A 26,333-nucleotide genomic window follows, 5' to 3' on the forward strand; every position below is an offset into this window, starting at 1 on the left:
TGCAGTGTAAAATGGCTGTGAAATAATGTGGACGTTATTTCACTCAGGCTGCAGTGGCAGGCCTGTGTAAGAATTGTCAGAGCTCCCTATGGGTGGCAAAAGAAATGCTGCAGCCCATAGGGATCTCCTGGAACCCCAATACCCTGGGTACCTCAGTACCATATACTAGGGAATTATAAGGGTGTTCCAGTAAGCCAATGTAAATTGGTAAAATTGGTCACTAGCCTGTCAGTGACAATTTGAAAGAAATGAGAGAGCATAACCACTGAGGTTCTGATTAGCAGAGCCTCAGTGAGACAGTTAGTCACTACACAGGTAACACATTCAGGCACACTTATGAGCACTGGGGCCCTGGTGAACAGGGTCCCAGTGACACATACAACTAAAACAACATATATACAGTGAAAAATGGGGGTAACATGCCAGGCAAGATGGTACTTTCCTACACAACCCCCCCCCCCCCAAACGAAGGACAATAAGACTAGCCATGACCTGATGAGTCTTCATTGTCTAAGTGGAAATATCTGGAGAGTCCATCTGCATTGGAGTGGCTACTCCCAGGTCTATGTTCTACTGCATAGTCCATTCCCTGTAGGGATATGGACCACCTCAACAATTTAGGATTTTCACCTTTCATTTGTTTTAGCCAAAGTAGAGGTTTGTGGTCTGTCTGAACAATGAAGTGAGTGCCAAACAGGTATGGCCTCAACTTCTTCAGAGCCCAGACCACAGCAAAGGCCTCCCTCTCAATGGCAGAGCAACGCTTTTCTCTAGGGGTCAACCTCCTACTAATAAAAGCAACAGGTTGATCCTGGCCCTCAGAATTAAGTTGTGATAGGACTGCCCCTACTCCTAATTCAGATGCATCAGTTTGGACATAGAATTTTTTAGAGTAACAAGGGCTTTTCAGGACAGGTGCAGAGCACATGGCCTGCTTCAGCTCCTCAAAAGCTTTCTGACAGCTAGCTGTCCACAATACCTTTTTAGGCATCTTTTTGGATGTGAGGTCATTAAGAGGGGCTGCAATGGAGCCATAGTTCTTAATGAACCTCCTGTAATACCCAGTGAGGCCTAGGAAGGCTCTCACCTGAGTCTGAGTGGTAGGGGGAATCCAATCAATAATTGTTTGGATTTTCCCCTGAAGTGGTGCAATCTGTTCCCCACCAACAAGGTGTCCCAGATAAACCACCTTACCCTGCCCTATCTGGCACTTTGAAGCCTTGATAGTGAGGCCTGCCTTTTGCAGGGCCTCCAAAACTTTCCATAGGTGGACCAGGTGATCATCCCAACTGGAGCTAAAGACAGCTATATCGTCCAGATATGCTGCACTAAAAGCTTCCAGCCCTTGCAGGACTGTGTTCACCAACCTCTGAAAAGTGGCAGGTGCATTTTTCAATCCAAAAGGCATTACAGTGAACTGGTAATGTCCTCCAATGGTTGAAAATGCTGTTTTAGGTTTAGCATCTTCTGATAATTTGATCTGCCAATACCCTGCAGTCAAATCAAAAGTGCTTAGATACTTGGCAGATGCCAGTGTATCTATGAGCTCATCTGCCCTGGGTATAGGGTGAGCATCAGTTTTGGTTACAAGGTTGAGACCTCTATAGTCTACACAAAACCGCATTTCCTTCTTTCCATCTTTGGAATGGGGTTTTGGTACAAGTACCACAGGAGAAGCCCATGGACTTTCAGAGTGCTCAACCACTCCTAGTTCTAACATTTTCTGTACCTCTTGCTTTATGCAGTCCCTGACATGGTCAGGCTGCCTATAGATCTTACTTTTGACAGGTAAACTGTCTCCAGTATCTATAGTGTGCTCACACCAAGAAGTGGTACCTGGCACAGTAGAGAAGAGTTCAGAGAATTGATCTAGGAGGTTTATGCAATGGTCTTTCTGCTCAGCAGTAAGACAATCAGCCAAAACTACACCTTCCACAAGAGCATCTTGTTCTGTGGAAGAGAACAGATCAGGTAGAGGATCACTGTCTTCTTCCTGTCCCTCATCAGTTGCCATGAGCAGGGTGAGATCAGCCCTGTCATAGTAGGGTTTCAGGAGATTGACATGGAGCACCCTAAGGGGACTCCTGGCAGTGCCTAAGTCAACTAAGTAGGTGACTTCACCCTTCTTTTCAACAATTATGTGGGGTCCACTCCATTTATCTTGGAGTGCTCTTGGGGCCACAGGCTCCAAGACCCACACTTTCTGCCCTGGTTGGTACTGAACCAAAACAGCCTTCTGATCATGCCATTGCTTCTGGAGCTCTTGGCTGGCCTGAAGGTTTTTACTGGCCTTTTTCATATACTCAGCCATCCTTGATCTGAGGCCAAGTACATAATCCACAATATCTTGCTTATGAGCTTTTAAAGGTTGTTCCCAACCCTCCTTTACAAGTGTGAGTGGACCCCTAACAGGGTGTCCAAAAAGAAGTTCAAAGGGGCTGAAGCCCACTCCTTTCTGGGGTACCTCCCTGTAGGCAAAAAGGAGGCATGGTAAGAGGATATCCCATCTCCTGTGGAGTTTTTCAGGGAGACCCATAATCATGCCTTTGAGAGTTTTATTAAATCTCTCCACCAGTCCATTTGTTTGTGGATGATAGGGTGTAGTGAACTTGTAAGTCACACCACACTCCTTCCACATGGCCTTTAAGTATGCAGACATGAAATTGCTTCCCCTGCCTGATACTACTTCCTTTGGGAAGCCCACCCTAGAAAATATTCCCAGGAGGGCCTTTGCCACTGCAGGTGCTGTAGTGGTCCTTAAAGGAATTGCTTCAGGATATCTTGTGGCATGGTCCACTACCACCAAGATAAACCTATTGCCTGAAGCAGTAGGAGGGTCAAGGGGGCCAACTATGTCAACCCCTACCCTTTCAAAGGGAACCCCAACCACAGGCAGTGGAATAAGGGGTGCCTTTGGAGTGCCACCTGTTTTGCCACTGGCTTGACAGGTTTCACAAGACTTACAAAAATCTTTTGTGTCCTCAGACATCCTAGGCCAATGAAACAATGGAACCAGTCTGTCCCAAGTTTTGATTTGTCCCAGGTGCCCAGCTAGGGGAATGTCGTGTGCAAGAGTTAGGAGGAACTTTCTGTACTCCTGAGGGATCACTAATCTCCTGGCAGTTACAGGTTTAGGATCCCTTGCCTCAGTGTACAAGAGGTTGTCCTCCCAGTAAACTCTGTGAGAGTCACTGACATCCCCATTAGCCTGTTTGCCAGCTTGCTGTCTGAGACCCTCTAATGTGGGACAGGTTTGCTGTGCCACACTCAGCTCCTCCCTGGCAGGCCCCCCTTCACCCAAAAGCTCAGCAGTGTCTGCTTGAAGCTCCTCTGGTGTAGGTTCTGCACAGGGAGGGAATTCTTCTTCCTCAGAAGTTGAATCCACTGTAGAGGGAGGGATAGTAGGAAGTGGTTTGCTTCTACTAGCCCTAGCTTTAGGGAGCACTTGGTCCATTGTTCCAGGATCCAAGCTTCCCTGTCCTTTTTGCTTTTTGGCCTGAGCCCTTGTCAAAGCAAAAATATGCCCTGGGATGCCCAGCATTGCTGCATGGGCCTCCAACTCCACATCTGACCAAGCTGATGTCTCCAAATCATTCCCTAATAGACAGTCTACAGGTAAATCTGAAGCTACCACAACTTTCTTTGGACCAGTAACCCCCCCCCAGTTGAGATTTACAACAGCCATGGGGTGGCTAAGTGTGTTGTTGTGAGCATCGGTTACTTGGTACTGGTGACCAAGTAGGTGTTGTTCAGGGTGGACCAGTTTCTCTATGACCATAGTCACACTGGCTCTAGTGTCCCTGTAGGCCTGAACCTCAACACCATTTATTAGGGGTAGCTGCTTGTACTTATCCATATTAAGGGGACAAGCAACTAAGGTGGCTAAATCAATAGCCCCCTCAGAGACTAACACAGCCTCTGTGGCCTCCCTACAAGGCCAACCCCAACTAAGTTACCAATAGTGAGCCCAGCTACTCCCTTGGATTGGCTATTAGTAGGTTTGCTCCCACCACCACTGCTATTAGTAGGGACACTAGGTGTAGCAGTAGGGGTTGTAGTGGTAGGAGGCTTGGTGCCTTTCTTTGGACAACTGGGATCTGTTGTCCAATGGCCTTTTATTTTACATAAATAGCACCATGGTTTCTTTTCCTTGTTTTGATTAGAAGAGGATTTGGGCCCACCACCCCCACCAGAGTGTTTTTGTGGGCCTGATGCAGACTCATTTTTAGATTTGTCCCCACCCTTGTCAGAAGACTTACCATCCTTCTTCTTGTTGCCATCTTTGTCACCCCCTGTATGAACTTTTCTGTTCACCCTTGTTCTGACCCATTTGTCTGCCTTCTTTCCCAATTCTTGGGGAGAAGTCAGATCAGAGTCCACCAAGTACTGGTGCAACAAATCAGACACACAATTATTAAGAATATGCTCTCTCAGGATCAAGTTATACAGGCTGTCATAACCAGTAACTTTACTGCCATGTAACCACCCCTCCAAAGCCTTCTCTGAATGGTCAATGAAATCAACCCAGTCTTGTGAAGACTCCTTTTTGGTCTCTCTGAACTTTATCCTGTATTGTTCAGTGGTTAAGCCATAACCATCCAGGAGTGCATTCTTAAGAACTTTGTAATCATTAGCTTCATTTTCTTTTACAGTAAGGAGCCTATCCCTACCTTTTCCACTAAATGATAGCCATAGGATAGCAGCCCACTGCCTTTGAGGGACATCCTGTACAGCACAGGCCCTCTCAAGTGCAGCAAACCACTTGTTAATGTCATCCCCCTCCTTATAAGGGGGAACTATCTTATGCAGATTCCTGGAATCATGCTCTTTTGCAGGATGACTATGGGGAATACTGCTGCTGCCACCATGGGTTTCTAAACCCAGTTTCTGTCTCTCCTTTTCTACTTCTAAAGTCTGTCTATCCAAATCCAGCTGTTGCTTCTTGAGCTTCAGTCTGGTTTGTTCCACTCTCAATCTATTGAGCTCCCTTTCTAACAATCTGTCATCAGGGTGGGTGGGAGGGAAATGCCTTGAAACAGAAGTATGGTGAGAATGGACAGAAGGAGACCTGTCCCTTACAGAGGGCACCCTAACAGCTTGGCTAACAGAAACATCAGTACCGCTGTGGTGAGAATAAATGCTTTTGCTATGATGTGAGACAACACTATTTGTATGGTGTGATACAACATCATTACCAACTATGCTAGACTGTCTAGTAATGGGCAGGCTAGGAAGTTTATTTCCTGAATCTTTTCCTGGGGGAGTCCCTGGATCAGATTGGGAACCATTAGCTACTTTTTCAACAGATGGGGCACTTCTTGCCTTATCTTGTTCTCTAAGCATGTTAAGTAACAATTCCAAGGAAGGATTCTTCCCTACACTCAAACCTCTCTCTATGCAGAGACTCCTTGCTCCTTTCCAGCTAAGGTGATCATATGCAAGTTTGGACAGATCAACATTTTGGCCTGTGCCAGACATTTTTAGAGAGAGTTAAAGTGATAGAAAAAGAGAAAAAAGTTTGTCAGAGCTTTTAGAAAGACAGAGAAAAAAAACTTTTAAAACTTTTTAGAACTTTTTAGAAAGTTAGAAGTACTTTTCAGCACTTAGAAAAGAGTGAAAAGAGGAAATGCAAAACTTTTTGGTTATGTGTATATACACTGAACTTGTTTTGTATATTTTTCTCTTATGAAAAGTACAATGACAAGAGTGGTAAGTAGTCTCAAAGCACTTATCCCACCGCTGCACAACCAATGTAGGAGGCTGGACTGGCTTGTAGTGAGTACCAAGGGGTACTTGCACCTTGCACCAGGCCCAGTTATCCCTTATTAGTGTATAGGGTGTCTAGCAGCTTAGGCTGATAGATAATGGTAGCTTAGCAGAGCAGCTTAGGCTGAACTAGGAGACGTGTGAAGCTACTACAGTACCACTTAGTGTCATATGCACAATATCATAAGAAAACACAATACACAGTTATACTAAAAATAAAGGTACTTTATTTTTATGACAATATGCCAAAGTATCTCAGAGTGTACCCTCAGTGAGAGGATAGGAAATATACACAAGATATATATACACAATACCAGAAATATGCAGTATAGTCTTAGAAAACAGTGCAAACAATGTATAGTTACAATAGGATGCAATGGGGACACATAGGGATAGGGGCAACACAAACCATATACTCCAAAAGTGGAATGCGAACCACGAATGGACCCCAAACCTATGTGACCTTGTAGAGGGTCGCTGGGACTATTAGAAAATAGTGTGGGTTAGAAAAATAGCCCACCCCAAGACCCTGAAAAGTGAGTGCAAAGTGCACTAAAGTTCCCCAAAGGACAAAGAAGTCGTGATAGGGGAATAAGGCAGGAAAGACACAAACCAACAATGCAACAACAATGGATTTCCAATCTGGGGTACCTGTGGAACAAGGAGACCAAGTCCAAAAGTCACAAGCAAGTCGGAGATGGGCAGATGCCCAGGAAATGCCAGCTGCGGGTGCAAAGAAGCTTCGACTGGACTGAAGAAGCTGCGGTTTCTGCAGGAACGCAAAGGGTTAGAGACTTCCCCTTTGGAGGACGGATCCATCTCGCCTTGTAGAGTCGTGCAGAAGTGTTTTCCCGCCGAAAGAACGCCAACAAGCCTTGCTAGCTGCAAATCGTGCGGTTAGCGTTTTTGGACGCTGCTGCGGCCCAGGAGGGACCAGGAGGTCGCAAATTGGACCAGGAGGTAGAGGGGACATCAAGCAAGACAAGGAGCCCTCTTAGCAGCAGGTAGCACCTGGACAAGTGCCAGAAACAGGCACTACGAGGATGTGTGAAACGGTGCACACCCGAAGTCGCACAAAGGAGTCCCACGTCGCCGGACACCAACTTAGAAAGTTGTGCAATGCAGGTTAGAGTGCCGTGGACCCAGGCTTGGCTGTGCATGAAGGATTTCCGCCGGAAGTGCACAGGGGCCGGAGTAGCTGCAAAAGTCACGGTTCCCAGCAATGCAGTCTAGCGAGGTGAGGCAAGGACTTACCTCCACCAAACTTGGACTGAAGAGTCACTGGACTGTGGGAGTCACTTGGACAGAGTTGCTGGATTCGAGGGACCTCGCTCGTTGTGCTGAGAGGAGACCCAAGGGACCGGTAATGCAGCTTTTTGGTGCCTGCGGTTGCAGGGGGACGATTCCGTCGACCCACGGGAGATTTCTTCGGAGCTTCTAGTGCAGAGAGGAGGCATACTACCCCCACAGCATGCACCACCAGGAAAACAGTCGAGAAGGCGGCAGGATCAGCGTTACAGAGTTGCAGTAGTCGTCTTTGCTACTATGTTGCAGGTTTGCAGGCTTCCAGCGCGGTCAGCAGTCGATTCCTTGGCAGAAGGTGAAGAGAGAGATGCAGAGGAACTTGGATGAGCTCTTGCATTCGTTATCTAAGGAATCCCAAGAGACAGAGACCCTAAATAGCCAGAAAAGAGGGTTTGGCTACCTAGGAGAGAGGATAGGCTAGCAACACCTGAAGGAGCCTATCACAAGGAGTCTCTGACGTCACCTGGTGCCACTGGCCACTCAGAGCAGTCCAGTGTGCCAGCAGCACCTCTGTTTCCAAGATGGCAGAGGTCTGGAGCACACTGGAGGAGCTCTGGGCACCTCCCAGGGGAGGTACAGGTCAGGGGAGTGGTCACTCCCCTTTCCTTTGTCCAGTTTCGCGCCAGAGCAGGGCTAAGGGGTCCCTGAACCGGTGTAGACTGGCTTATGCAGAATTGGGCACATCTGTGCCCAAGAAAGCATTTCCAGAGGCTGGGGGAGGCTACTCCTCCCCTGCCTTCACACCATTTTCCAAAGGGAGAGGGTGTAACACCCTCTCTCAGAGGAAGTCCTTTGTTCTGCCATCCTGGGCCAGGCCTGGCTGGACCCCAGGAGGGCAGATGCCTGTCTGAGGGGTTGGCAGCAGCAGCAGCTGCAGTGAAACCCCGGGAAAGGCAGTATGGCAGTACCAGGGTCTGTGCTACAGACCACTGGGATCATGGGATTGTGCCAACTATGCCAGGATGGTATAGAGGGGGCAATTCCATGATCATAGACATATTACATGGCCATATTCGGAGTTACCATTGTGAAGCTACATATAGGTAGTGACCTATATGTAGTGCACGCGTGTAATGGTGTCCCCGCACTCACAAAGTCCGGGGAATTGGCCCTGAACAATGTGGGGGCACCTTGGCTAGTGCCAGGGTGCCCTCACACTAAGTAACTTTGCACCTAACCTTTACCAGGTAAAGGTTAGACATATAGGTGACTTATAAGTTACTTAAGTGCAGTGTAAAATGGCTGTGAAATAACGTGGACGTTATTTCACTCAGGCTGCAGTGGCAGGCCTGTGTAAGAATTGTCAGAGCTCCCTATGGGTGGCAAAAGAAATGCTGCAGCCCATAGGGATCTCCTGGAACCCCAATACCCTGGGTACCTCAGTACCATATACTAGGGAATTATAAGGGTGTTCCAGTAAGCCAATGTAAATTGGTAAAATTGGTCACTAGCCTGTCAGGGACAATTTGAAAGAAATGAGAGAGCATAACCACTGAGGTTCTGATTAGCAGAGCCTCAGTGAGACAGTTAATCACTACACAGGTAACACATTCAGGCACACTTATGAGCACTGGGGCCCTGGTGAACAGGGTCCCAGTGACACATACAACTAAAACAACATATATACAGTGAAAAATGGGGGTAACATGCCAGGCAAGATGGTACTTTCCTACACAACCCCCCCCAAACGAAGGACAATAAGACTAGCCATGACCTGATGAGTCTTCATTGTCTGAGTGGAAATATCTGGAGAGTCCATCTGCATTGGAGTGGCTACTCCCAGGTCTATGTTCCACTGTATAGTCCATTCCCTGTAGGGATATGGACCACCTCAACAATTTAGGATTTTCACCTTTCATTTGTTTTAGCCAAAGTAGAGGTTTGTGGTCTGTCTGAACAATGAAGTGAGTGCCAAACAGGTATGGCCTCAACTTCTTCAGAGCCCAGACCACAGCAAAGGCCTCCCTCTCAATGGCAGACCAACGCTTTTCTCTAGGGGTCAACCTCCTACTAATAAAAGCAACAGGTTGATCCTGGCCCTCAGAATTAAGTTGTGATAGGACTGCCCCTACTCCTAATTCAGATGCATCAGTTTGGACATAGAATTTTTTAGAGTAACAAGGGCTTTTCAGGACAGGTGCAGAGCACATGGCCTGCTTCAGCTCCCCAAAAGCTTTCTGACAGCTAGCTGTCCACAATACCTTTTTAGGCATCTTTTTGGATGTGAGGTCATTAAGAGGGGCTGCAATGGAGCCATAGTTCTTAATGAACCTCCTGTAATACCCAGTGAGGCCTAGGAAGGCTCTCACCTGAGTCTGAGTGGTAGGGGGAATCCAATCAATAATTGTTTGGATTTTCCCCTGAAGTGGTGCAATCTGTTCCCCACCAACAAGGTGTCCCAGATAAACCACCTTACCCTGCCCTATCTGGCACTTTGAAGCCTTGATAGTGAGGCCTGCCTTTTGCAGGGCCTCCAAAACTTTCCATAGGTGGACCAGGTGATCATCCCAACTGGAGCTAAAGACAGCTATATCGTCCAGATATGCTGCACTAAAAGCTTCCAGCCCTTGCAGGACTGTGTTCACCAACCTCTGAAAAGTGGCAGGTGCATTTTTCAATCCAAAAGGCATTACAGTGAACTGGTAATGTCCTCCAATGGTTGAAAATGCTGTTTTAGGTTTAGCATCTTCTGATAATTTGATCTGCCAATACCCTGCAGTCAAATCAAAAGTGCTTAGATACTTGGCAGATGCCAGTGTATCTATGAGCTCATCTGCCCTGGGTATAGGGTGAGCATCAGTTTTGGTTACAAGGTTGAGACCTCTATAGTCTACACAAAACCGCATTTCCTTCTTTCCATCTTTGGAATGGGGTTTTGGTACAAGTACCACAGGAGAAGCCCATGGACTTTCAGAGTGCTCAACCACTCCTAGTTCTAACATTTTCTGTACCTCTTGCTTTATGCAGTCCCTGACATGGTCAGGCTGCCTATAGATCTTACTTTTGACAGGTAAACTGTCTCCAGTATCTATAGTGTGCTCACACCAAGAAGTGTACCTGGCACAGTAGAGAAGAGTTCAGAGAATTGATCTAGGAGGTTTATGCAATGGTCTTTCTGCTCAGCAGTAAGACAATCAGCCAAAACTACACATTCCACAAGAGCATCTTGTTCTGTGGAAGAGAACAGATCAGGTAGAGGATCACTGTCTTCTTCCTGTCCCTCATCAGTTGCCATGAGCAGGGTGAGATCAGCCCTGTCATAGTAGGGTTTCAGGAGATTGACATGGAGCACCCTAAGGGGACTCCTGGCAGTGCCTAAGTCAACTAAGTAGGTGACTTCACCCTTCTTTTCAACAATTATGTGGGGTCCACTCCATTTATCTTGGAGTGCTCTTGGGGCCACAGGCTCCAAGACCCACACTTTCTGCCCTGGTTGGTACTGAACCAAAACAGCCTTCTGATCATGCCATTGCTTCTGGAGCTCTTGGCTGGCCTTAAGGTTTTTACTGGCCTTTTTCATATACTCAGCCATCCTTGATCTGAGGCCAAGTACATAATCCACAATATCTTGCTTAGGAGCTTTTAAAGGTTGTTCCCAACCCTCCTTTACAAGTGTGAGTGGACCCCTAACAGGGTGTCCAAAAAGAAGTTCAAAGGGGCTGAAGCCCACTCCTTTCTGGGGTACCTCCCTGTAGGCAAAAAGGAGGCATGGTAAGAGGATATCCCATCTCCTGCAGAGTTTTTCAGGGAGACCCATAATCATGCCTTTGAGAGTTTTATTAAATCTCTCCACCAGTCCATTTGTTTGTGGATGATAGGGTGTAGTGAACTTGTAAGTCACACCACACTCCTTCCACATGGCCTTTAAGTATGCAGACATGAAATTGCTTCCCCTGTCTGATACTACTTCCTTTGGGAAGCCCACCCTAGAAAATATTCCCAGGAGGGCCTTTGCCACTGCAGGTGCTGTAGTGGTCCTTAAAGGAATTGCTTCAGGATATCTTGTGGCATGGTCCACTACCACCAAGATAAACCTATTGCCTGAAGCAGTAGGAGGGTCAAGGGGGCCAACTATGTCAACCCCTACCCTTTCAAAGGGAACCCCAACCACAGGCAGTGGAATAAGGGGTGCCTTTGGAGTGCCACCTGTTTTGCCACTGGCTTGACAGGTTTCACAGGACTTACAAAAATCTTTTGTGTCCTCAGACATACTAGGCCAATGAAACAATGGAACCAGTCTGTCCCAAGTTTTGATTTGTCCCAGGTGCCCAGCTAGGGGAATGTCGTGTGCAAGAGTTAGGAGGAACTTTCTGTACTCCTGAGGGATCACTAATCTCCTGGCAGTTCCAGGTTTAGGATCCCTTGCCTCAGTGTACAAGAGGTTGTCCTCCCAGTAAACTCTGTGAGAGTCACTGACATCCCCATTAGCCTGTTTGACAGCTTGCTGTCTGAGACCCTCTAATGTGGGACAGGTTTGCTGTGCCACACTCAGCTCCTCCCTGGCAGGCCCCCCTTCACCCAAAAGCTCAGCAGTGTCTGCTTGAAGCTCCTCTGGTGTAGGTTCTGCACAGGGAGGGAATTCTTCTTCCTCAGAAGTTGAATCCACTGTAGAGGGAGGGATAGTAGGAAGTGGTTTGCTTCTACTAGCCCTAGCTTTAGGGAGCACTTGGTCCATTGTTCCAGGATCCAAGCTTCCCTGTCCTTTTTGCTTTTTGGCCTGAGCCCTTGTCAAAGCAAAAATATGCCCTGGGATGCCCAGCATTGCTGCATGGGCCTCCAACTCCACATCTGACCAAGCTGATGTCTCCAAATCATTCCCTAATAGACAGTCTACAGGTAAATCTGAAGCTACCACAACTTTCTTTGGACCAGTAACCCCCCCCCAGTTGAGATTTACAACAGCCATGGGGTGGCTAAGTGTGTTGTTGTGAGCATCGGTTACTTGGTACTGGTGACCAAGTAGGTGTTGTTCAGGGTGGACCAGTTTCTCTATGACCATAGTCACACTGGCTCCAGTGTCCCTGTAGGCCTGAACCTCAACACCATTTATTAGGGGTAGCTGCTTGTACTTATCCATATTAAGGGGACAAGCAACTAAGGTGGCTAAATCAATAGCCCCCTCAGAGACTAACACAGCCTCTGTGGCCTCCCTACAAGGCCAACCCCAACTAAGTTACCAATAGTGAGCCCAGCTACTCCCTTGGATTGGCTATTAGTAGGTTTGCTCCCACCACCACTGCTATTAGTAGGGACACTAGGTGTAGCAGTAGGGGTTGTAGTGGTAGGAGGCTTGGTGCCTTTCTTTGGACAACTGGGATCTGTTGTCCAATGGCCTTTTATTTTACATAAATAGCACCATGGTTTCTTTTCCTTGTTTTGATTAGAAGAGGATTTGGGCCCACCACCCCCACCAGAGTGTTTTTGTGGGCCTGATGAAGACTCATTTTTAGATTTGTCCCCACCCTTGTCAGAAGACTTACCATCCTTCTTCTTGTTGCCATCTTTGTCACCCCCTGTATGAACTTTTCTGTTCACCCTTGTTCTGACCCATTTGTCTGCCTTCTTTCCCAATTCTTGGGGAGAGGTCAGATCAGAGTCCACCAAGTACTGGTGCAACAAATCAGACACACAATTATTAAGAATATGCTCTCTCAGGATCAAGTTATACAGGCTGTCATAATCAGTAACTTTACTGCCATGTAACCACATCTCCAAGGCCTTCACTGAATGGTCAATGAAATCAACCCAGTCTTGTGAAGACTCCTTTTTGGTCTCTCTGAACTTTATCCTGTATTGTTCAGTGGTTAAGCCATAACCATCCAGGAGTGCATTCTTAAGAACTTTGTAATCATTAGCTTCATTTTCTTTTACAGTAAGGAGCCTATCCCTACCTTTTCCACTAAATGATAGCCATAGGATAGCAGCCCACTGCCTTTGAGGGACATCCTGTACAGCACAGGCCCTCTCAAGTGCAGCAAACCACTTGTTAATGTCATCCACCTCCTTATAAGGGGGAACTATCTTATGCAGATTCCTGGAATCATGCTCTTTTGCAGGATGACTATGGGGAATACTGCTGCTGCCACCATGGGTTTCTAAACCCAGTTTCTGTCTCTCCTTCTCTACTTCTAAAGTCTGTCTATCCAAATCCAGCTGTTGCTTCTTGAGCTTCAGTCTGGTTTGTTCCACTCTCAATCTATTGAGCTCCCTTTCTAACAATCTGTCATCAGGGTGGGTGGGTGGGACATGCCTTGAAACAGAAGTATGGTGAGAATGGACAGAAGGAGACCTGTCCCTTACAGAGGGTACCCTAACAGCTTGGCTAACAGAAACATCAGTACCACTGTGGTGAGAATAAATGCTTTTGCTATGATGTGAGACAACACTATTTGTATGGTGTGACTCAACATCATTACCAACTATGCTAGACTGTCTAGTAATGGGCAGGCTAGGAAGTTTCTTTCCTGAATCTTTTCCTGGGGGAGTCCCTGGATCAGATTGGGAACCATTAGCTACTTTTTCAACAGATGGGGCACTTCTTGCCTTATCTTGTTCTCTAAGCATGTTAACTAACAATTTCCCAGGAAGGATTCTTCCCTACACTCAAACCTCTCTCTATGCAGAGACTCCTTGCTCCTTTCCAGCTAAGGTGATCATATGCAAGTTTGGACAGATCAACATTTTGGCCTGTGCCAGACATTTTTAGAGAGAGTTAAAGTGATAGAAAAAGAGAAAAAAGTTTGTCAGAGCTTTTAGAAAGACAGAGAAAAAAAACTTTTAAAACTTTTTAGAACTTTTTAGAAAGTTAGAAGTACTTTTCAGCACTTAAAAAAGAGTGAAAAGAGGAAATGCAAAACGTTTTGGTTATGTGTATATACACTGAACTTGTTTTGTATATTTTTCTCTTATGAAAAGTACAATGACAAGAGTGGTAAGTAGTCTCAAAGCACTTATCCCACCGCTGCACAACCAATGTAGGAGGCTGGACTGGCTTGTAGTGAGTACCAAGGGGTACTTGCACCTTGCACCAGGCCCAGTTATCCCTTATTAGTGTATAGGGTGTCTAGCAGCTTAGGCTGATAGATAATGGTAGCTTAGCAGAGCAGCTTAGGCTGAACTAGGAGACGTGTGAAGCTACTACAGTACCACTTAGTGTCATATGCACAATATCATACGAAAACACAATACACAGTTATACTAAAAATAAAGGTACTTTATTTTTATGACAATATGCCAAAGTATCTCAGAGTGTACCCTCAGTGAGAGGATAGGAAATATACACAAGATATATATACACAATACCAGAAATATGCAGTATAGTCTTAGAAAACAGTGCAAACAATGTATAGTTACAATAGGATGCAATGGGGACACATAGGGATAGGGGCAACACAAACCATATACTCCAAAAGTGGAATGCGAACCACGAATGGACCCCAAACCTATGTGACCTTGTAGAGGGTCGCTGGGACTATTAGAAAATAGTGAGGGTTAGAAAAATAGCCCACCCCAAGACCCTGAAAAGTGAGTGCAAAGTGCACTAAAGTTCCCCAAAGGACAAAGAAGTCGTGATAGGGGAATAAGGCAGGAAAGACACAAACCAACAATGCAACAACGCTGGATTTCCAATCTGGGGTACCTGTGGAACAAGGGGACCAAGTCCAAAAGTCACAAGCAAGTCGGAGATGGGCAGATGCCCAGGAAATGCCAGCTGCGGGTGCAAAGAAGCTTCGACTGGACTGAAGAAGCTGCGGTTTCTGCAGGAACGCAAAAGGCTAGAGACTTCCCCTTTGGAGGACGGATCCCTCTCACCTTGTAGAGTCGTGCAGAAGTGTTTTCCCGCCAAAAGAACGCCAACAAGCCTTGCTAGCTGCAAATCGTGCGGTTAACGTTTTTGGACGCTGCTGCGGCCCAGGAGGGACCAGGAGGTCGCAAATTGGACCAGGAGGTAGAGGGGATGTCGAGCAAGACAAGGAGCCCTCTTAGCAGCAGGTAGCACCCGGACAAGTGCCAGAAACAGGCACTATGAGGATGCGTGAAACGGTGCTCACCCGAAGTTGCACAAAGGAGTCCCACGTCGCCGGAGACCAACTTAGAAAGTCGTGCAATGCAGGTTAGAGTGCCGTGGACTCAGGCTTGGCTGTGCACGAAGGATTTCCGCCGGAAGTGCACAGGGGCTGGAGTAGCTGCAAAAGTCGCGGTTCCCAGCAATGCAGTCTAGCGAGGTGAGGCAAGGACTTACCTCCACCAAACTTGGACTGAAGAGTCACTGGAGTGTGGGAGTCACTTGGACAGAGTTGCTGGATTCGAGGGACCTCGCTCGTTGTGCTGAGAGGAGACCCAAGGGACCGGTAATGCAGCTTTTTGGTGCCTGCGGTTGCAGGGGGACGATTCCGTTGACCCACGGGAGATTTCTTCGGAGCTTCTAGTGCAGAGAGGAGGCAGACTACCCCCACAGCATGCACCACCAGGAAAACAGTCGAGAAGGCGGCAGGATCAGCGTTACAGAGTTGCAGTAGTCGTCTTAGCTACTATGTTGCAGGTTTGCAGGCTTCCAGCGCGGTCAGCAGTCGATTCCTTGGCAGAAGGTGAAGAGAGAGATGCAGAGGAACTTGGATGAGCTCTTGCATTCGTTATCTAAGGAATCCCAAGAGACAGAGACCCTAAATAGCCAGAAAAGAGGGTTTGGCTACCTAGGAGAGAGGATAGGCTAGCAACACCTGAAGGAGCCTATCACAAGGAGTCTCTGACGTCACCTGGTGGCACTGGCTACTCAGAGCAGTCCAGTGTGCCAGCAGCACCTCTGTTTCCAAGATGGCAGAGGTCTGGAGCACACTGGAGGAGCTCTGGGCACCTCCCAGGGGAGGTACAGGTCAGGGGAGTGGTCACTCCCCTTTCCTTTGTCCAGTTTCGCGCCAGAGCAGGGCTAAGGGGTCCCTGAACCGGTGTAGACTGGCTTATGCAGAATTGGGCACATCTGTGCCCAAGAAAGCATTTCCAGAGGCTGGGGGAGGCTACTCCTCCCCTGCCTTCACACCATTTTCCAAAGGGAGAGGGTGTAACACCCTCTCTCAGAGGAAGTCCTTTGTTCTGCCATCCTGGGCCAGGCCTGGCTGGACCCCAGGAGGGCAGATGCCTGTCTGAGGGGTTGGCAGCAGCAGCAGCTGCAGTGAAACCCCGGGAAAGGCAGTATGGCAGTACCAGGGTCTGTGCTACAGACCACTGGGATCATGGGATTGTGCCAACTATGCCAGGATGGTATAGAGGGGGCAATTCCATGATCATAGACATATTACATGGCCATGTTCGGAGTTACCATTGTGAAGCTACATATAGGTAGTGACCTATATGTAGTGCACGCGTGTAATGGTGTCCCCGCACTCACAAAGTCCGGGGAATTGGCCCTGAACAATGTGGGGGCACCTTGGCTAGTGCCAGGGTGCCCTCACACTAAGTAACTTTGCACCTAACCTTTACCAGGTAAAGGTTAGACATATAGGTGACTTATAAGTTACTTAAGTGCAGTGTAAAATGGCTGTGAAATAACGTCGACGTTATTTCACTCAGGCTGCAGTGGCAGGCCTGTGTTAGAATTGTCAGAGCTCCCTATGGGTGGCAAAAGAAATGCTGCAGCCCATAGGGATCTCCTGGAACCCCAATACCCTGGGTACCTCAGTACCATATACTAGGGAATTATAAGGGTGTTCCAGTAAGCCAATGTAAATTGGTAAAATTGGTCACTAGCCTGTCAGTGACAATTTGAAAGAAATGAGAGAGCATAACCACTGAGGTTCTGATTAACAGGGTCCCAGTGACACATTCAACTAAAACAACATATATACAGTGAAAAATGGGGGTAACATGCCAGGCAAGATGGTACTTTCCTACACCCTGACTCACAGGCCTTACCTGGTCCTTACAGGGACTTTCATAATGTCTTCAATGAACAACAGTCCACCCAATTACCACCACCCTGATCTTATGATTGTCGTATTGACTTGATTCCTGGAGCTACGATACCATGCAGCAGAGTATACGCCCTGTCTGAGCCAGAAACTTAATACCTTAGCACTCACCTTGACGAGATATTGGACAAAGGTTTTATCTGCCACTCTGCATCACCAGTATCTTTCCCTTTATTTTTTGTATCAAAGAAGGATGGCAATTTGCGTGCCTGTGTAGATTACTGCTCAGTTAATATGGTGGCAATCAAAAAACGCTACCTCCTTCCTCTACTACCGGTTCTTTTAGATCAAGTGCGTAACTCTAGCATCTACACCAAACTTGACTTGAAGGAGGCCTATCATTCAATCCGTGTTTTAGAGGGTGATGAATGGAAGACAGCATTCCAGACCAAGGGGGTCATTCTGACCCTGGCGGTCACCGACCGCCAGGGCCAACGACCGCGGAAGCACCGCCAACAGGCTGGCGGTGCTTCCATGGGCATTCTGACCGCGGCGGTACAGCCACGGTCAGAAACGGGAAACCGGCGGTGTCCCGCCGGTTTCCCGCTGCCCCAGGGAATCCTCCACGGCGGCGCTGCAAGCAGTGCCGCCATGGGGATTCCGACTCCCTTACCGCCATCCTGTTCCTGGCGGCTTTCACTGCCAGGAACAGGATGGCGGTAACGGGTGTCGTGGGGCCCCTGGGGGCCCCTGCAGTGCCCATGCCAACAGCATGGGCACTGCAGGGGCCCCCTAACAGGGCCCCACATTGATTTTCAGTGTCTGCCAAGCAGACACTGAAAATCGCGACGCGTGCCACTGCACCCGTCGCACGCCTTCAACTCCGCCGGCTCCATTCGGAGCCGGCTTCCTCGTTGAAGGAGCTTTCCCGCTGGGCCGGCGGGAGTCAGAATGACCCCCCAAGTTTGGGCTCTTTGAATATACAGTGATGCCCCTGCTGCCTTCCAATTTTTTTATAAATGAGGTGTTACAAGAGTTCCTGGATGTCTGTATAATAGATTACATAGATGACATTCTGATCTATTCATCTACCCCAGAGAAACATACAGGACATGTACGGGCAGTTCTTCAGAAATTACACAAACCCCCCTTATTTGGCAAATTAGAGAAGTGCCAGAACAATAGAGTTTTTGGGATATGTCATATCCTCTGATGGGATTGCCATGGACAAAAACAAGATACAGGCTATTCTGAACTGGGAAGCTCCACAATCAAGTAAGGATATTCAGTGCATTCTTGGCTTTGTCAATTTTTATAGGCACTTTATCCCACAATTTTACACTGTAGTGTCACCAATCACATGCTTGCTGAAGAAAGGTGTTCCTTTTCTTTGGGATTCTCAAGCTGAGAAAGCCTTTCAGTCACTAAAAAAGACCTTTAATGAAGCCCCCATTCTCCATCACACTGATCCGTCTCAGCCATTTTTTGTAGAAGATAATGTGTCCCAGGTAGCGGTGGGTGGTGTTCTCTCCCAATAAGATGCTGAGTCTTGGCATTTTCATCTGGTGGCATACTTCTCTAAGAAGCTGCTACCAGTTCAACAAAATTACACTATGGCAGAGTGGGAGCTCTTAGCAATCAAGCTAGCTTCTCAAGAAGGGCGCAATCACCTCTTGGGAGCTAGACGCACTGTTACCATTTACACCGATCACCGAAACTTCCAATTTTTCAAGCCACAAAGGCCTTAACTCCACGACAGCTCTGCTGATTACTCTTTTTTAACAAATTTGATTTTGTTATCACATATAGACCAGGGAGTGCCCAACAAAAAGCAGACACCCTTTCGAGATGGGGGTTCTCTTCAACTGACCAAAACAGCGAACATTTTGTTTCCACTCACGAATTCTTCCAATAATGGACAACCAAGTAATAGTAAAAATCCCCTAAATACAGGAACATCATACCAAGATTTACAACATCCAATTGCATGTGCAACGTCATCTTGAAACTTACCAGGCACATGTCAAAAAGCAAGCAGATAAACATAGGACACCAGCTCCTACTTACTAACTATGGGATCAGGTCTGATTATCCACTAAGAACCTCCATTTAGCAGGATCTTAAAAACTCAATCCACGCTTTTTTAGCCCTTTCATCATTTCCAGGATATTAAACCCTGTAGCTGTGCAACTTATATTACCTGATGACTTGAAAATACATCCACTTTTCCACATTTCCCTTCTCCGCCCTTATGCCTACCACTCACCCACTACCATCCCCACCCCGGTCAGCGTTCATGGCCACTGGGAGTTTGAACTTGCAAAAGCCCTTGATTCTAAACGCATTCAGGGGGTTTTACATTATCTACTTGCCTGGAAAAGTTATGGGCCTGAGGACATTCATGGGAACCTGCTTCTGCCATCCATGCTCCACGCCTGGTTCGCTTGTACCATCTCCGTTATCCAAACAAACCTCCAATTTGGAGAGCTTTGGTGGGGGGGGCTGTCCGGACCCAACAATTCTGCCTAATTTTTCAATATCCTCAGGGGTGTTGTTTTAATCATGTGTGTGTAGCACCACTAGGTTGCTTGTAACGTCATTGTACTGTCTGCATTTCAGGATAGATATTGCCAATGTTTGATATGTACTTGATGTTACCAATTCTTGTTCCACTATATAGTTGTTTTCACCAATGCTTGTTGAACACATGTGACTGGGTCAAGTGCTTGTGCTTCTAAATGTGTCAGGTTCACTTATTTATTGTTTGCTAGACAACCACCATGTCCCCAAGGCATCCAGGGAGCAGCTGCCTCCTGTTTTCAGACATGAGTCATGCTGGCTATAAATACTCTTGCTGTGCACATGACTCTGCTTGGCTTTCTTCCTGTCTGGCAAGGAAAGCCCTCTGCTTTATGGAAATCCCTCCAGGCCCCACCCGCTGCCCTCTTGACTCAGCTGTCAGCAAAGAGCCTCAGCAGAGATCTTCTGGAAAGAACACACTTCTGTCAGCTAAGAATAGCATGATATCTGGAATCTGTTTGTGTAGAATTTTGCTATGGTCGCTTTCTTTTTTGGTGAAAGCTGAAAACTCAGACTATGAGAGGCCTCTTCTAAGGACACAGACATGATTTATGAGTGGGGCCTTGATGAGGGTTGAATAACTGATTTAGACCCTCATTACAATCCTGGCGGTCGGTGATAAAGCAGTGGTAATACTGCCAACAGGCCGGCGGTAACAAAAATGGAATCATGACCATGGCGGAAACCGCTCAGACAGACAGCCACTTTAACACACTGACCACCAGGGCAGAATCAACAAGCACCACGAAGGTAACCGCAAACAGCCAGGCAGAAGACAATGTACCTCCCACTATATTATGACCGGCCTATCAGCCACATTTTCCGGGGTGGTACCAACGACATCAAAAGCTTGGCAGAAACAGAACTCAGAAGTCAAAGGACTCACCTTTGGAGACTCAGGGAACAACCACGACGCCAGGGAGCCCGAGTTGCAAATTTTTCCCATGCTTGTCTACTTTCTGCTACATTAGGAACACCAACACCGGCGAAGATGACCACGGTGAGTACTTCCGCCTAGCACACAAGGGAGGTGGGAGGAAAAAGAGAGTGACACACACACGCAACACACACCCCCACCCCCAACACCATACACACAACCAGAAGCAGCAACATAACATATTTACCCTGTACCCCTCAGGAATAATGCAAGGGCAAAATGATTTGAAGAAAGTGAGTGTAATACGATAAAATACTATTAATAAGTGCATCAAAATCAAAACGTATATACATATTTACAAATGTAGGGACACTGCCCAGTCCTCAATGTCCGTGGGCCACAGGGCCGCAACACATAGGCCAAGGGCCCACCTCACTCCTGCAACAACACGGAGATAACACTGCAGGGGCATCAGGTCGAAAATACGCAAGCACATCAGGGGGACGGTGAATGAGGGGGCACCTCAGCCGGAAGAGGGTACAACACCACTGGTCCTGGAGGTGGCAACATGCTCTGTGTACTGTCCTGGGGAGTGCAAGGCCACAGTCTCTCAAGTCGGTGGTTTGCCCACTGCTTGGTCCTGGGGAGTGCAAGGCCACAGTCTCTCAAGTAGGTGGTTTGCCCACTGCTTGGTCCTGGGGAGTGCAAGGCCACAGTCTCTCTAGTGGGTGGTTTGCCCACTGCTTGGTCCTGGGGAGTGCATGGCCACAGTCTCTCTAGTGGGTGGTTTGCTCACTGCTTGGTCCTGGGGAGTGCAAGGCCACAGTCTCTCAAGTGGATGGCTTCTTCCACTGGTTCTGGAGGGGGCCTTGTGCCCAGTGAGCTTCATCCTGTGGAGGATGGGGTGAGTGGATGGCTTCTTCCAATGGTTCTGGAGGGGGCATTGTGCCCTGTGATGCAGATCTTGGGGAGTGCAAGGTCACAGTCTCTCACCTGTGTGTCAGACCCACAGGATTTGCAGGGGCCAGGCCGCACAACAGCCCATGGATTTACAGCTGCAAAGTGGTGGCAGTGGTGCTGGTGGCGGTGCTGGCAATGGTGGGGGGAGGCTCCAGCCCTTCCCCTGCAGCCTCGGACGGCTGCCTACTGGGGCTGCTGCTGGTGGAGGTGCTGGCAGTGGTGGGGGGAGGCTCCAGCCCTTCCCCTGCAGCCTCAGATGGTTGCCCACTGGGGCTGCTGCTGGTGGCGGTGCTGGCAGTGGTGGGGGGAGGCTCCAGCCCTTCCCCTGCAGCCTCGGATGGTTGCCCACTGGGGCTGCTGCTGCTAGCACTGGTGCTGGTGGTGGTGCTGGCAGTGGTGGGGTAGGCTCTAGCCCTTTCCCTGCAGCCTCAGATGGCTGCCCACTGGGGCTGCTGATGTTGGCATTGGTGATGGTGGCGGTGCTGGCGGTGGTGCTGGCAGTGGTGGGGGGAGGCTCCAGCACTTCCCCTGCAGCCTCAGGGGGGGAGTTGTAGGGAAGAGGTCAACAGTGGAGAGGAAAAGCTTCTTAGGGACACAGGGGTGGGAAGAGGGTGAAGGTTTGGGAGTGGAGGAAGAGGAAGTGGTTGTAGGAGGTGTCAGTCTGCTGTGTTTGGGTGTAGGTGCATGGGCTGTATGCTGTTGTGAGGTGGATGGCTGTTGGCTGTCTGAGTGCTTGCGTTTGTGTACTTTCAGAGGAGGGGGCACAATCATAGGCACAATCATAGTGGGAGAGGACACAAGGGACGTATGCATGTATGTGGGGTGGTGACTGCCAGTGAGGGGTGTGTAGTGATAGGCGTGTGGATGATGATGTAGTGCATGCAGGTGTGAGTGTAGACGCAACTGGGAGGGAGGTGGATAATTAGGAGGAGGGGGACACAGTGGAGGCAATGGATGTTGGTATGTCTGATTCTGGATGGTGTTTGTGTGAGTGCCTGTGGGATGATGTGTGGTGCTTGTGTTTGCCTGAACCACTTCTGTGTGTTGTCTTGTGTGCATGCTGGTCTGCCTGTGTGCTTGGGATAGGTTAGGGTTGAGGGGAATGGGATTGGGTAGAGGAAGTTGGAGTGGGGGAGGCTGGAAACAGGGACAATGGCTGCCATCAGGGAGGAGGCCAGAGCCTGGATTGATCTCTGGTGGGCCGCAATGCCAGTGTGAATGCCCTCCAGGAATTAATTTGTCTGTTGCATTTGGGCTGCCAGCCCCTGGATGGCATTCACAATGGTTGACTGCCCAACAGAGATGGATTGCAGGAGGTCAATAGCCTCCTCAGTCAGGGCAGCAGGGCTAACTGGGGCAGGGCCTGAGATGCCTGGGGCGAAGGAGAAGCCCACCCTCCTGGGTGAGCGGGCATGGGAAAATAGCTGAGGGGCTGCTGGGAGGGAGGTACTGGTATGGGGTGGCGGCTGTACCTGTAGTTCGGGTGTGCACAGAGGTGTCCACCACCACCAGGGAAGCTTCCATCGCAGGAGGTATCACTGTCCAAACTGTCCCCTCCAGTCTCCGCCGTGGTGCTCCCCTCGCCCTCCAACCCACTGGTGCCCTCACCGTCAGTAGATTCGGCCTCCTGGGCCCTGTGGGATGCAGCACCCTCTGTCGCCGGTGCCTCTGCTCCTCCGACAGATGATGCTAATGCACATAAGAACAGGGTGACAAAACAAAAAGGGGGGGGAAGAGACAAAGGGTACACTTGGTCGATGGCGCCAACAACACCACCGTTGGCGTACACGACACAAACACAGGGAACAGTCCTATGCACTAGGCAAAGCACTACCAGTCACAATGCTAGTCACCAGCTCATGGACACCTAACACCAATTGCAGCATACCTGAGACCCACAGACCCCTGCCCAGTAGTGAATGCCTACTAGCTTGGTTGGAGGAAGTTTACATCAGACCCAGCCCAACATGGGCCCTACCCTGCCATGTCCAGCCTGGCTCAGGGGCAACCACAGGCCCACATCACCCACCCAGATACCACCCCACCAGGCGCAAGAAGTATGTTGGTGCACTGTACACACACCCTTGTGGCTGCTGTGATGCCTCCAAGTGCCCATCCAGCTCTGGATAGGCCACCGAAAGTATGCAGGCCATCAGAGGGTCAGGGTTTGACGGGCACCCCTTCCTCGCTGGGAGGCCATCCCCAGCTGGGCCTCTGCTGTCTTACGTGCCCAGAGTCTCAGGTCCTCCCACCGTTTGCGACAGTAGGACTCCACCTGCCGTAGACCCCCAGGGTCTGCACGTCCTTGGCGATGGCACACCATATACCCATTTTCTGATGGGCGCTGACCTGTAGGGAAATGGACACAGGAAAGATATTAGTGCTACCGTCTTGCCTGTTACACTCATGGCCTACCATAGCCCTTCACATCCCCTTATGCACAGACATGGCCACAAATACATGCAGCACGCTGCCCAGGGCCCTTCCACCAACCCCCCTCCACACGAAGCTTTCACATACAGCACGCCATGCATTCATACCTCATGCATCCTGCTCACAGTGTACTCACCTGTTGGCCTGGAGGCTCATACAGCATTCGGTACAGGGGTAAGATCCCACCCACCAGTCTCTCCAACTCCGCCGCAGTGAAGGCAGGGGCCCTTTCCCCAGTGACACGAGCCATGGTCAATTCCAGACACAGGTCACAGCAGCACATGCAGTGTAGGTCCTCTCGTGTTGAAGGTCAGGTAGCAAGTGAGTGAACAGATAGAAAATGGGGGTCACATCCGCGGCGGTGCGTACGTCACCACTGGCGTACATCACCATTGGCTACTGTAACCCATAAGGCCCAATGATAACCAATGAGGAGTTGCACAGCGGTTCTCGACCGCCTCCCGCAACGGCGCACAACGTCAGCGGAATTACCTCATTTACACATGTCCCTCCATACAGGACAGGTGGACGCCATTTCAGGGGGGGCAGGCCATGGCACCTAACTGCGTCACAGTATATATAAGCACCATTTGGACCTATCCAATAATATACTGTTACAATCACAACATGCAATGAAGTGTAGTGTTTGGAAATATGAGATAATGACCAGCTGCTCACCGTTTTGCCCCATAGATTGCAACCGCTGCGGATGAATAGGAGATGGAGACATCACATTTGGCCACAGTGAAGGCTGATTTCTATGCAATGGTACATTTCCCCAACATTATTGGGGAAATTGATGGAACACATATTGCATTTGTCCCCCCGTAGAAATGAACAGGTGTTCCGAAATCGAAAGAGCGTTCACTCAATGAATGTGCAGATAGTGTGCCTGGCGTACGAGTACATCTCCCATGTCAATGCAAAGTATCCTGGGTCTGTGCATGATGCCTTTATCCTGAGTAATAGCAGCATCCCATATGTGATGGCTCAACTCCACAGGCACTGGGTGTGGCTAATAGGTGAGCCCTGGTTCCCAGCCAGAGGATGTTGGGTTATGGGTATGGTGTGGGCCCTATGGGTTAGAGAGTGGCTAACAGTTGTCCCTCGATATTTGCAGGTGACTCTGGTTACTCCAACCTCTCATGGCTACTGACCCCTGTGAGAAATCCCAGGACAAGGGCAGAGTAACGTTACAATGAGGCACATGGGCGAACAAGAAGAATTATAGAGAGGACATTCAGCCTCCTGAAGGCTAGGTTTTGGTGCCTCCATCTCACAGGTGGTTCCCTGTGCCACTCACCCAAGAAGGTCTGCCAGATCATCGTTGTAAGGAAATGCCTCCTTGGCATGGTTACCCCCTGACTTTTTGCCTTTGCTGATGCCAAGTTATGATTTGAAAGTGTGCTGAGGCCTGCTAACCAGGCCCCAGCACCAGTGTTCTTTCCCTAAAACTGTACCTTTGTTTCCACAATTGGCACACCCTGGCATCCAGGTAAGTCCCTTGTAACTGGTACCCCTGGTACCAAGGGCCCTGATGCCAGGGAAGGTCCATAAGGACTGCAGCATGTCTTATGCCACCCTGGGGACCCCTCACTCAGCACAGACACACTGCTTGCCAGCTTGTGTGTGCTGGTGGGGAGAAAATGACTAAGTCGACATGGCACTCCCCGCAGGGTGCCATGCCAACCTCACACTGCCTATGGCATAGGTAAGTCATCCCTCTAGCAGGCCTTACAGCCCTAAGGCAGGGTGCACTATACCATAGATGAAGGCATAGGTGCATGAGCACTATGCCCCTACAGTGTCTAAGCAAAACCTTAGACATTGTAAGTGCAGGATAGCCATAAGAGTATATGGTCTGGGAGTCTGTCATACACGCACTCCACAGCACCATAATGGCTACACTGAAAACTGGGAAGTTTGGTATCAAACTTCTCAGCACAATAAATGCACACTGATGCCAGTGTACATTTTATTGTGAAATACACCCCAGAGGGCATCTTAGAGATGCCCCCTGAAAACATCCCCGACTTCCAGTGTGGGCTGACTAGTTTTGCCAGCCTGCCACACACCAGACATGTTGCTGGCCACATGGAGAGAGTGCCTTTGTCACTCTGTGGCTAGTAACAAAGCCTGCACTGGGTGGAGGTGCTTCTCACCTCCCCCTGCAGGAGCTGTAACACCTGGCAGTGAGCCTCAAAGGCTCACCCCCTTGGTTACAGCGCCACAAGACATTCCAGCTAGTGGAGATGCCCGCCCCCTCCGGCCACGGCCCCACTTTTGGCGGCAAGGCCGGAGGAGATAATGAGAAAAACAAGGAGGAGTCACTGGCCAGTCAGGACAACCCCTAAGGTGTCCTGAGCTGAGGTGACTCTGACTTTTAGAAATCCTCCATCTTGCAGATGGAGGATTCCCCCAATAGGATTAGGGATGTGCCCCCCTCCCCTCAGGGAGGAGGCACAAAGAGGGTGTAGCCACCCTCAGGGCTAGTAGCCATTGGCTTC

The sequence above is a fragment of the Pleurodeles waltl genome, chromosome 5 (assembly GCF_031143425.1).
Source record: "Pleurodeles waltl isolate 20211129_DDA chromosome 5, aPleWal1.hap1.20221129, whole genome shotgun sequence".
Classification (NCBI taxonomy): domain Eukaryota; kingdom Metazoa; phylum Chordata; class Amphibia; order Caudata; family Salamandridae; genus Pleurodeles; species Pleurodeles waltl.